Consider the following 13,931-nt stretch of genomic DNA (forward strand, 5'->3'; position numbering starts at 1 on the left):
ACATGATCCATTTCGAGGGGTATACAATCTGCATTTCAAATACTGCTTTAAAGGTATTACTTGAATTAATATCAGTCAGGTTTCTCTGCAAATCTTGTAGTGCAGTAACTGTTTAGTTAAAAATTCAATGCTTGTCATGCAGCTTATGACATTTCTCTGAATGACTGTAGTATCACGCCTTTTGTTTGATTACGCACATACATCCGAAAATACGTACATTACTTGCTAACCATGTTTCGAACAATGACTGCTTCTCATGGTTACTTGGCTGCGGGGGGGGGGGATTTCAAAATCCATTTTATTAGTGATTTCATTAATATTTAACTGTTTCCTTTCACCCCCAAACTGTCCCACAATTGATGTGTATCAATTACACAATTTGACTCTCACCTCCAACATCAATACAGCATAATTATTGTTACAGCACCACCTGGTCGAAAATATAATTGTTAATGTCATTCTCATACAGTGGAATGTGAGACACTGATTTAATCACAGCCATTAATATTTCTGTGTGCAGTTAAGTATCTGAGGGCAACCATGGTATTAACAGGAACTGATCTCAGCCAATAGTTACCATCTAAAATCTTCTAAAAGTGATGATTGTTCAACAATAAGTATGGGATATTGAAGTCAACGCAGACAAGTAGCAAATGAAAGTATTCAGAAAAAGTATCTTTAGTACTCATGAATAAGACTTCACAAAATACCTAATGAAACATGAGAAAATAATTGATTGAGAAATAAACAACATTACTTCAAAATCAAAGCCACTATCATTGTACATAAGAAGAAATGAGTGTAATGGCTCTTTTCAGCTCTTTGTGATCCTCTCATCACAGTCCTGCCATCTTGAATGGCCCATAAAGCCACCAAATGGAACAAATCTTCTATGATGTAAATATTTCATTTATGCTTAAGTGCATGACATACTGAAAACTATAAGAGCATCCAACATAAAGTATGCTTAGGAGTACATTACAGCTCTCAGGCAATCAGCACAGGTAGAGCGTGACTTTGGAAATCTCCTCTGCAAAGCATCATGACCACCCACTTATTACGGGGTCAGAAAAGTTGTATGAATGATCAGTCCACTACGGCCCACTGTGAGCTCCATTTGATCACCAACATACAAAATTGCAAACCATGAATATGACAAATTAATCAACAATGTGTTCTGGGATTACAATTAGCAAAGAAAGAAAAACAGGTCATAACCAAGGACACAACCGTTGGAGTCGTGAATAGTAATGCTGATGATCTGGCATCGTAATTACCTACAAACCCCCCAACAGTGCCCCCACCACCTCCACCACCCAAACTGTCATAATGGATGGGGCCCGTCAGACTATGTGGACACCATCATGTCAACTATACTACCTGCTAACCACTCTTTTACCCTTACAATAAAATAGGGCTTTGCCATAAATTAAAAAATATGACAGGGTTGATTGAAAGCACCTCCACAAACAAGGTGTCACAATATAACCATTTAACTCTCAACAGCAGTCACCAACCTGGCACAGGATCGCCGGTAGTGGCAATGACTTGTTATGAGTAGTCTAAAAGGCACTTCCAAGTATTACATTCAGACTCCGCAATCATCAGTCCATCTCTCAGGTCCATTTTCAAAACTCTAATTGTACATAAAAATACAGAAAACTAAACCCTTTTTCTACTGATCTATCCTTCTGATCAACTCTTTTGGATACCTGTGATGGCTGTTTTGGAACTAATGTGCAATACAAAAGTGTCATGCTTACCACAGAGTGGCTGTTATGGTTGGTATGAACACTGCCACATTTTGCCAAGGTTTGTACAATCACAGACTATATGCCATTGTGTTCCTTTGAACTGTGAGCAAACTTAACCAACAAATAATAGTGGGACAAACAGATTACTTATAATCTGAGCCATGGTGCCACTGAGCATTTCTCATGTTAACAAATGGTACCATAGTTGCAAGACGTGATACGTAGTGCGCAAAAACCTTAGGACTGCCTGGAAATTGTACCCGCAATGTTTGCACATCTAATTTAACGTTTTGCTACTACTCCACAAAGGGGACAGCGTATTTCTGTGGCTATGTAACCAACCCAAAGAAAGACACTCTCACCACTGTAAACAAGAATACGTACTCTGCTTGAAGACAGGAGGATACACAGTCACGATAATATATTTGATATCAATCCGTTTAACTAAGTCATACATTTGAATTCTGAAAAGCTCTATGTAAGTACTGATCCCTACAGGAAAGCTTTCTTCTTGCCTTGAAAAGACAGGAATGCTATAGATATGATTTAAGACAATAGTTTAGAGGGATTGAAAAAGATAGGCGATAGACATTTCATAGGAAATGGATGTTATTGATTTGGAAACCAAATATGCAATGAGGCATGTGTGAAGCTCAAGAACAATTGCATCAATTGACGTTGTAATAATTATTTAAAACTTTTCTTCATTTATCTGAATTATACATTTGTTTACATGTATTCATATAAATTAGTATGTTGGTTAGTACAGTATACTAGTGTATCTTGTACATCAAAGCTTAATTAGTTTGCAAGAATTAAAATCAGTTTCTCTTAAATGAAAGTTTCTTGGTTTACTTTCCATGTTAGATTTGGATAATATCCCAAGTGTGGAGATGAAATCTATGGAAAAGAGGCTGCCACCTCTGTACACCCCATTTTCACCGTGACGTCACCCAGCCAATGAGAAGCTTTCCACCGCTTATAAAAGCGGAGTCTTCACCGGTCCACAACAGTCAGTTTTTCTCCTGACGGTGATGACGGAGGTAGTCATCAAACACTTGGCATTTTATCCAAATTTGACACAGCAAGTAAACCAAGAACTTTTTATGCAAGGACTCCGTCGCGTAAGACTTCATATCATATTATTTTCTGTTGCAATTTAACAACATTTGTATCCATCATTGGCCAAATGAAAATATTTTTCTTAGCAAATATAAATTTAAGAAAATCTTTACTGTTCATGTATCCAGCTCGGTGATGCTGTATACAGCTGCTGGTATTTTGAAATGTCCTCATCCATTCATTTTCGAGGAAAACTGAACTTTTTTTCCTGAATAGTCCTGGGTATGCCCATGTCGAATGGTTGTTGTTTGTTTACAACTTCACCTGGCTGTATCATTGTCAAATATTTGAACACAATAGTTGATAAGTTACCAACAAAATTAATATATTCTTATTTTTGTATGTAGTTTCTTTGCTATGATACTGATTTTACTATGTAAGAACTTAATACCTAAATCTGTGATAAATTAATACTCATCTTAGAAAATTGTTAAATTTATTTCTTGCAGTCACTTTTACATGTACACATGAATGTGATAATTGGTCCCCTTTGTTTCTTTAGGCTAACTGCAGGGATGGAATCTTGACAAATGGTTATTTAAAACTTATGAAGTCACTGTTTGGAAGGTGTTGACTAAGTCCATAATAATGTTATTTATTAGTTCTTTTTATATGTGAATATTCATTCGACACATGATTCATTTCAAGGGGTAGACAATCTGCAATTCAAATACTGCTTTAAAAGTATTATTTGAATTTATATGAGACCAGTTTCTCTGAAAATTTGAGGACAACCATGTCATTAACAAGAACTGATCTCAGGCAATAATTACCATCTAAAATCTTCTAAAAGTGATGATTGTTGAACAGTAAGTACGGCATATTGAAGTCAATGCATACAAGTAGCAAATGAATGTATTCAGAAAAAGTATCTTTAGTACTCATGAATAAGACTTCACAAGATACCTAATGAAACACGAGAAAAAAGTTGACTGAGAAATAGACAACATTTCTTCAGGAGCAAAGCCACTAACATTGAACATAAGACAAATGAGTGTAATGGTTCTTTGAAGCTCTTTGTGTTCCTCTCATCATAGTCCTGCCATCTAGCAAGGCCCATAAAGCCACCAAATGGAACAAATCTTCTATGATGTAAATATTTCATTTATGCTTAAGTGCATGACATACCAAAAACTATAAGACCATCCAACATAAAGTATGCTTAGGATTACATTGTCCTGTTTTTGTTTATAGAGTCTCTACATCTTCAAATTATAATGCCCTTCAGATGTGTATCGGTGTCAAAAGGAAGAAGTACTGTTCTCACAGTTACCGATGTTGCAAATACTATGAAATGGGTTTGTATCTTATGAACCTGGGTTGATGTTGAGTGTTTGTGATACATGAAAATTTGTTCCAGACCTGGATTCAGAATCAGAATTCCTGCCTACCATGAGCAGTTGACTTAACGTTATCAATAATGTATCCATGTGTCAATGCCATAAAAGAAAAGAAAAAAATCATATTACCATTTGTCTCTATATTTGCAAGAGTCTTACAATGTCCATGCATAATGATTGTGGAATCTGCATTGAAGGGAAGTTTGTACTGGTGTTGGAAGCAGGATCAGATAACCCAAGCTGTTAAGGCAACCACTCCTGATAAGCAGGATCTGTTTTACAAACTCACTGGATTAAGTCAGCTAACCATTTCAGTCGTGAAAGGGGTCTATACTCAAGCTCCTCCCAATGCATTACGATATAATGCCAGTCACCTGATAAACTGTGCTATTTACAATGTAGTACATGATTATCGTGTGCTGTTTTTTTACTCTGAATGTACTAATTCATTATTCAGAGCTTGATGTATCACTGTGTATGACAAACCCATGGGTTTTGATGTTAGAGCAACCTACAACTGTGGTGTACGTACTTGCTAATTCATTGTGATGTCCTTATGAATGAGTCACAGTTATAATAGTGCTAGCTTTTATCACATTTGTCCTCCACAATGCTAATCATGTCTTTTGCTATCAAAATTATCACCATATGGATGGTTCTGAGTTTGATTTTGTCATATGCTGGAAAACGCTGATGAAGAGGCAGCTTTTTTCATAAATAAATTCGCAAAAAGATGACAATCCACTGTGCAGAGCCCAAATGGAATGGTGTCTGAATACACCAGGCATCCTACGTGGCCTACAACTGAAGATATATGAGACTCTGGGAACTTCACTTCAGCAGCAGCAACAGAACCAGAAGCAGCAACAGAACCAACAACAAACTCAAGGAAGAAAAATATGCTCATTTTGTCCTTCAGACAACCACGGAATGACAATGAGATTTCATAATCGCTGCTCAGCAGCGGTTTGAGCAGAACACAAAGCTAGGTCTTGCTTCAATTGTAATAAAAGTGTCTAAAGCAAAGACCCTCTACTCATTTTGTGTGTATACTACTCTTGGAGCTATAATAGTTGCAATAATTTATAAATAGTGGATAACACAAATTATGACTTCTTTTCACTTAACATTTTGACCATGATAATTGTCATTATAGCTTATAAAACAGGACTTTTGTACTCATTTTGTAAGTAACATACCACTGGAGATCTAAGAACTTTGTTTACCTGTTGCATGACCTTTAAATTACGACTTCCTTTGCAAAAAATTGGAATAGTAAAATTGACAATTGTGTAGTAGCAATGTAACATTTTCCCCTTTTAGCAATCTATGGTTAAAATGACATTATGGCCTTGTCTGCTTATTTAAAAAGAAACATCATATGTAAACAAGCTCCCAGAAACATATTCTAATAAGCTTGCACAAGAAGGGGCCACCTGGGAGATAGCTGTCAAGGCTTGAACTTCATGAAATTAAGTACAATTAAACCAGCTACTCCTTCATCTTGGTGTTCAAATTTAGATACTTACCGATAGACAACAAATTACTCTATTTTTGTCAAGTCCTAAAGATTCACCATGACAAGTGAGTGAAGTGAGCCTAGACTATTAACTGAGAAACATTTTCCAGCATAACTTTATGCAACATAGAGCATATTTTGCTAGTATTACCTTCGATCTTTATCTCTAAACTAGTCCCAGAGAGCTTCAGTGAAACTATGGCAGGCATCTACCACTATTCTCACAAAGTCCACAACTGCATTTTTAGCAACTGTAGCTGAAATATGACCTCCACTGTTGTATGAGATCCTCTGACAATAACTATAATTTTTAGATTTTGCACTATGTAGAAGTAGCCATAAGCAATGTTGCCACTCTCAAGACATGATTTTAGAAATATGATAGTTATTTCTGTCACAGGTCTTTCAATAAACAAGCAGCACCTGCGCCTTTTGTCAACCTCCCCATCGTGAACACTAAGATGTTTGACAAATCTTCATTACAATTATGGCATGTGTTAAGAAGGGGAAATGAAATGAAAAATGAAGCGAAAAGTACTACCGCCATGACTTTGCAAACCACCAACCTGCCATTGCACTGGCATGGAACATGCTGAACACTTAAAGAAAAAGTAAATTGGTTTTATAGTAAGTAGTGATTAATGATGATGTCAATACGCCAGCAACAGAATCCTGTTAATGGTTTTTAGGTACGTAAAATGATAATAAACTTATTCATATTCTGTTAGAAAACAGCAGTGGTAACAGCTTACCCATTTCCCTTAATTCACTGGCACTGTTATATTTACATTCCCTCAATAAGGTTCCACTACTAAATACATGTTAACTGTACCATTTCTATTAGGATGTTGCATAACTTAGTTGTGTTTTTGTTTTTCATGTCGGTACTGTGGTTGCTATAGGTTTATTTATTGACTGTCATTTTTTATTTGTGGGTCACTGTTGTTGTTTGAGATTCCATATTGTCATTTTGTCATTTGGAGAGAGTGAGTGGAGCTGTAGACAATAGAAAATGGAGTGGCAAGTGAAGAAATCAGTAAATTTCCGACATCTTCTTCTGTTTGAGATCTATAAAGGGTTGGCAGCTATGGAGGTAGCCAGAAACATTTGCATGATGGGTGGGGATGATGTCACTGAATAGAGCATGACCAGAAAACGGTTTCCTCCAGAATGAATTTTCAGTCCTGAGCTGGAGTCTGTCTGGCACATAGTTTTAATCTGATAAGTAGTTTCAAAATGGTTTCCTCAATTTAAGGAGAATTATTTTAACATTAGTGCTCTCCACATTCAGGAAGCCCTTCAGGGTTTGATGAAGCTCATTCAAACGCTTTAATTCACATTTCTCCATGTCATTGTGCTCAAGAACTGATAAATGTGATGAACTGCAATCATTCCACTGTTATGTGAGATGTGCATGTGATGGAAAGGTTTAGAAAGTAGGTGTATGGGTACTGCATGCTATATGCCAAAATCACAAAAATGTACATCACTGCCTGCTCATCATGAACAACACTGATCATTCCTATCCTATATCATTACTGGTGATGACAAATTATGTCTTTATACCAGTGTAAGGAAAAAAAAGGAATGGCTGAGCCCAAAGAAAGCTACAACTCCCCATACAAAGACCTGCATCTATCCGCAAAAGATGATGTTATGCATCTTGTGAAACAGCAACAGTGTAGTATATTATGAGTTCTTTCCTGAGGTGTAACCCTCACTACTGACATTTATTGTCAACATCTGAGATGTCTTGCAGATGCAGTCCAAGAAGAATGACGAGGAAGACTACTTCAACTGATGCTACTTCATGACAATGCATTCTGCTAGACCGACAAAAAACACTATACACGGGCTGGGTTGGGAAGTCTTTCTGTGCCCACCTTACTCACCCGGTCTTGCACACTCAAATTTTCACCCTTTCCACTCTCTATGAAACAACTTACAAGAGATTTCCTTTCTGGATGAAAATGCAAAGGAAGTGTGGAGAGGATGATGTGAAGGACCAACACTGGCAAGCAGAATGGGAAAGTGGGAACTATCTCTCTCTCTCTCTCTGCTCAGCAACTCTGTCCTAGAAACATGTATTCTCAGGGGAAAAAGAAGAAGAAGAAGAAGAAGAAGAAGAAGAAGAAGAAGAAGAAGAAGCCCACATTCAAATATTCAAGAAGACAAGAAGAAGGTGCATTACTTAAGCTGTCTTTTTGACTATTTTCTCAGTTATATGAAGTTACTAATCACTAATTTGGGGTATGTTTTCCCTCTGAGCCTAACAGCTGGGTTTAGAGAGCCAGTGCCCCTAGCAGCTTTGACAGCTCTGCCCAAAATAAGCAGCCCTCACTCACTGATCAAAGGGAAGCAGTTTTATTTATTTATAAAACTAAGGAGAACAGCCAAGTAATCTTCACATTTAGAACCAATGATGATTACTAAGTTGAAGTAGATGTAGTAAGGTAATTATGCCATACACTTTAGCACCTCCTGTTTCTTAAAATGTCAAACTGCATACATTTGTCCTACCTTCTCCTCTTCCACCGCCTCGCATGAGTTGCATATGTGAAGCTTAGTGTAGTTTGTGTATACTTGCCTCCTCTTTCTTTCCTTCTCCCCTGACCCACACCAAAGACCACGCTACATTGATATCTTTGTCACCATACCCAGCTGCAGGTTTCCTGATAGAGTGTCTCATTTATCATTAACAAATCATGGATACAAATGAAGTGTAGACATTGTGGCTTAACAGCATAATAATGAACCCAGAGGTGAAAGATGGTATGAAGAATAAGGTAGCACATTCAGAAGGACATCGCAATTAATTGGCAAGCAGGTACACCACAATGGTATCTGGCCCAAACATAGAAACTCATGGCTGGGTCACCAGTCACCAAATAATAAATTAGTACACAGTACATTTAGGGTAATAAAACAGGCAACAGTAACCATATACTGTATAGTAAATAGCACATTCCATCAGGTGACTGGCACTGTATCAAAATGCATTGGCAGGAGTTTGAGTAGAGAGACACATTTTACTACCAAAATGTTTAGCTGACTTAAGCCAGCAATTTCGTAAAACAAAGTGATCGCTTTAACCATTTCAGTTATCCAAGCCTGCTTACAGCACTGACATAAAGTTTTGTAAAACACAGAGTGCACAACCCTTATGCTTGGACATTTCATGACTCCCACATATGAGGAGACAAATGTTTTTATCATCATTTTAGCCCAATGAGGCACTGATTTATTACTGATGGTTGCAATGTCTGTGTGTTAAGGTGACAACTTGGGAAAAGTGGGACATAAGTGTTCAGTTCTAGGTCTGACACATATGTTGATTTGACGTAAATAGTTGATAACAATTGAGATTTGCCAAATGCAAATCTACACTCCTGGAAATGGAAAAAAGAACACATTGACACCGGTGTGTCAGACCCACCATACTTGCTCCGGACACTGCGAGAGGGCTGTACAAGCAATGATCACACGCACGGCACAGCGGACACACCAGGAACCGCGGTGTTGGCCGTCGAATGGCGCTAGCTGCGCAGCATTTGTGCACCGCCGCCGTCAGTGTCAGCCAGTTTGCCGTGGCATACGGAGCTCCATCGCAGTCTTTAACACCGGTAGCATGCCGCGGCAGCGTGGACGTGAACCGTATGTGCAGTTGATGGACTTTGAGCGAGGGCGTATAGTGGGCATGCGGGAGGCCGGGTGGACGTACGGCCGAATTGCTCAACACGTGGGGCGTGAGGTCTCCACAGTACATCGATGTTGTCGCCAGTGGTCAGCGGAAGGTGCACGTGCCCGTCGACCTGGGACCGGACCGCAGCGACGCACGGATGCACGCCAAGACCGTAGGATCCTACGCAGTGCCGTAGGGGACCGCACCGCCACTTCCCAGCAAATTAGGGACACTGTTGCTCCTGGGGTATCGGCGAGGACCATTCGCAACCGTCTCCATGAAGCTGGGCTACGGTCCCGCACACCGTTAGGCCGTCTTCCGCTCACGCCCCAACATCGTGCAGCCCGCCTCCAGTGGTGTCGCGACAGGCGTGAATGGAGGGACGAATGGAGACGTGTCGTCTTCAGCGATGAGAGTCGCTTCTGCCTTGGTGCCAATGATGGTCGTATGCGTGTTTGGCGCCGTGCAGGTGAGCGCCACAATCAGGACTGCATACAACCGAGGCACACAGGGCCCACACCCGGCATCATGGTGTGGGGAGCGATCTCCTACACTGGCCGTACACCACTGGTGATCGTCGAGGGGACACTGAATAGTGCACGGTACATCCAAACCGTCATCGAACCCATCGTTCTATCATTCCTAGACCGGCAAGGGAACTTGCTGTTCCAACAGGACAATGCACGTCCGCATGTATCCCGTGCCACCCAACGTGCTCTAGAAGGTGTAAGTCAACTACCCTGGCCAGCAAGATCTCCGGATCTGTCCCCCATTGAGCATGTTTGGGACTGGATCAAGCGTCGTCTCACGCGGTCTGCACGTCCAGCACGAACGCTGGTCCAACTGAGGCGCCAGGTGGAAATGGCATGGCAAGCCGTTCCACAGGACTACATCCAGCATCTCTACGATCGTCTCCATGGGAGAATAGCAGCCTGCATTGCTGCGAAAGGTGGATATACACTCTACTAGTGCCGACATTGTGCATGCTCTGTTGCCTGTGTCTATGTGCCTGTGGTTCTGTCAGTGTGATCATGTGATGTATCTGACCCCAGGAATGTGTCAATAAAGTTTCCCCTTCCTGGGACAATGAATTCACGGTGTTCTTATTTCAATTTCCAGGAGTGTATTTCATAATATTTATCTTATGTGTAATCGTCAGAACAGTGTCTCTTGCTTCAGACACTCATCCATGTATGAATGACACTGTAATTTCAAGATACAGTCACTGCATAAATACAGACATTCTATGTGTGCCTTGATGGGTTAAATCAATGATAAAAACATCCATGCTTGGATGGGCTGAAATGATGACAAAAACATTTGTCTTTCCCTGTACAGGAATCACAACATGTGCAAACATAAGGGTTGTGGACTCCATGATGTATAGAAATTTGTACCAGTCATGCAGCCTTGCTTAGATAGCCAGAGTGAATAATGCTACCACTAATGGGTTTGAGTCCTGGTCCGGCGCAAATTTTCATCTGTAGCCAACAGTTGATGTCAGTTGAGATTCACAAAATGCAAATCCGCTTCATAATATTTACCACAACTGTGATCATTAGAGCAATGTCTTTTCCTTTGGACATGCATGCATTAATGTGAACATATGAGCACTGTATAAACACAGACATTCTAAGCATCATTAGTGTATGCATGCCCTGATGTGTTACAATGATGGTAAAAACATTGTTTTTCTCTTTACAGGAATCATGAAATGTGCAAGCATTAGGCTTGTTCATTCCATGACATATGGAAGTTTTGAATGGTTGTGGAGGTGTGCTCAGAAAGCCAAAATTGTTAAGGTGACAACTTGTGATAAGAGAGAAATGCGGGTTCAAGTGCTGGTCCAACACAAATATTCATGTGTTGCAAGAAGCTGATGCCAATCCAGATTTCCAAAATATGAATCCATTTTGTAGCACTTACAACTTCCAGTAAGGTCTGCAATTGAATTCACAGCCTCTTACATTGGGAACACTGTGTGCACAACAAGCAGTACATGTACGCTTATGGACATCACAGTTTATTCCACCACCAACAGCTGGTGACTACATGAGCAATAGTGGTTTGTTTACCACTGGGACCAGCTTGGATGTTAACATGGCATTGACCAATAACATGAGACTGGAGTGACTTTGATATTACTAACATGTTTCCAAGAGAAGTTTTGTGGTGTAATATACCATGCATGATGTTGGGTACCATCAGGATGTTATATTATAACAAACTGTTTTTACAGACATTAAATGTATTTCTGAAATATAATACTGACTTAATTTGATGGATAATAAGATTTAACATGCCATTATGTAAATTAAAATTGGAAATTTATGAGTTCTACATGGCTGTAGTTATAAATGATAGAAATAAATCTGTAGAATGATAAAGTTTTGTACTGAAATATATTTACATAATAGGTTAGTAAAATGTGTAAAAATGTTATAAAACATTTGGAAAACTGTATCATTTTGTAAACACTTCACAGTATAGTGTGTTTTAATGAACACAATGAATTTTGTACCATATGATCAAAATCGAAAATGGCATTGCCAAAAATGATGTAGAATCACAATCTGTTCACCCCGGGCGAAAACAGATATTTAGATTGATTTAGAAATTTTGTAATCATGGTTTGTTATAAGCAACTCCTCCAATGTGATCATCAGTGTTGACTACTTGTCTGCAGGTACATGACAAGCCATTGCCTAAATAGTATTCTCTATCTGGAAAGGCTCCAGAAGTTTGATGTATAGTATACATCACTGAAATCACATTAACAACTGAATCATTAAAGTCAATCTATAAATCCAGAGTGCACAACACCGTTCTTGTGGAACTTCCTGCCACTAGGTAATTTTAGTGTAGCATTTATGCAACATCAGTTGGGGCCTGAAGCGTTCCTGGTTGTGCATAGTTAATCAACTGTAATCTGGTTTCAGGATATCCAAAAATTACATCCAGCTGTATACAGCAGCCCATCCAGACTGGTTGAAACTCCTAAGTATCCTAGGACACATCACTGATATGGTGAAGTTACCTAAGGAAGTTGTAGAGTGAGCTGTGTTAGATGTTGAACCCAGCATCAGTTCTTGTTCAAATTATGTACCATACAATTGTGAACTTACAATACTGATAACAAGAGCCACAGAGAGATGTGGCTGCTTCAGAATTTACAGTGAGGCATTTCAACCATATGTCTTGACACTGCTAATGAAACAACAGTCAAGCATAATGTCTATCTACTGGTAGTCCTGGTCTTGGTTCTGCACCAAACCTTCCTTGACAGCCCCTGTGCTGCCAATCCCTACAAGTCCCTACCTTGTTTTGGAGACTGTCTTCTACATACTTATGTGAGTGAATATGAATAGCTCAACAGTAAGAGGTAACCATGGCTACAGCCTTGTTGAGCAATGCACTAATGTATGTGGAAATACACACTACTGGCCCTAAATTGTTATGGGCAGTTAGGAAAGCACTCCCAAGTAGTACAATCAGCTATACAAATCAATAGCCTGTGTCTTAGTTTTATTCTTGGTACCAGTGCCTAAACAATGAGACAACAAACGTGTACCATTATTGTAACTGTTACTCACAGTTAACTTTTAAAACTAAGTCATCTACTAAGAACAAATGCATTTGTTACAAGAATCTATGTAAAATCTGTTACACTTTCATCACTATAATCTTCAGTTTAATCCCTCTAATATGCCATAAATTTGACTAATCATGACAGTGTTTTTAAAATATGCCATTGGGTGTATTTGGGCCCTGCCTACCTTCAGAATAAGTTTTAAATGAATACCAAAAATATTTTAATTTTGTAGTACTCCTTTGGTAAAATTCCCAGCAAAGTTCTTGCTTGTAGAATGGCTGTTTCCAGTTAACTTGTGTCTTAAAAAGCAATTATTTATTATGAACATTATTTTCCTTCACTTTGCATTCATAAACTGTGGAGTGCAATGGAAACAATTAGGTATTGACTTAATCTGTGTAATCTAGCACAGGGTCACAAGAATGAACAGTAAATTGTTGGCTTGCTTTCTGCAGCCAACTTCCACTCAGTACAATGAACTGACATCTGCCACCTGTGATCCACAAATTGTATGGTTTTTGGAGACAATGAGTGTATTTAATATTACCCATGTAATGATGCAACTAAAACTGTGTTAACATTGCATTGGACCCTCCTAGTGAACTTGTGTTAGCAAACTGTATATATAACATATGGAGTAAAATGCAGAAACAAGAATTTTACTGGAAACTATTCACTGTTCAGTACTGCCATGGGTGATCGTGACTGCTATTATTACCTAGTAGTTCCACCATCTGAGAAATACCCTAAAATAAAGTAATAGTGTTTGATTTATCTATAATAAACACAGGCAATAAAATCAAGTAAGGCACAAAGGAAGTGAATGTATCAGATAATAATCATTACCAGTACTGATCTTGCTTTTAAAAATTCTAGACTGTATCAGAAAAGACACATACTACCCTAAAATGTCCTGAATACT

This window comes from Schistocerca americana, chromosome X, assembly GCF_021461395.2.
Source record: "Schistocerca americana isolate TAMUIC-IGC-003095 chromosome X, iqSchAmer2.1, whole genome shotgun sequence".
Lineage (NCBI taxonomy): Eukaryota > Metazoa > Arthropoda > Insecta > Orthoptera > Acrididae > Schistocerca > Schistocerca americana.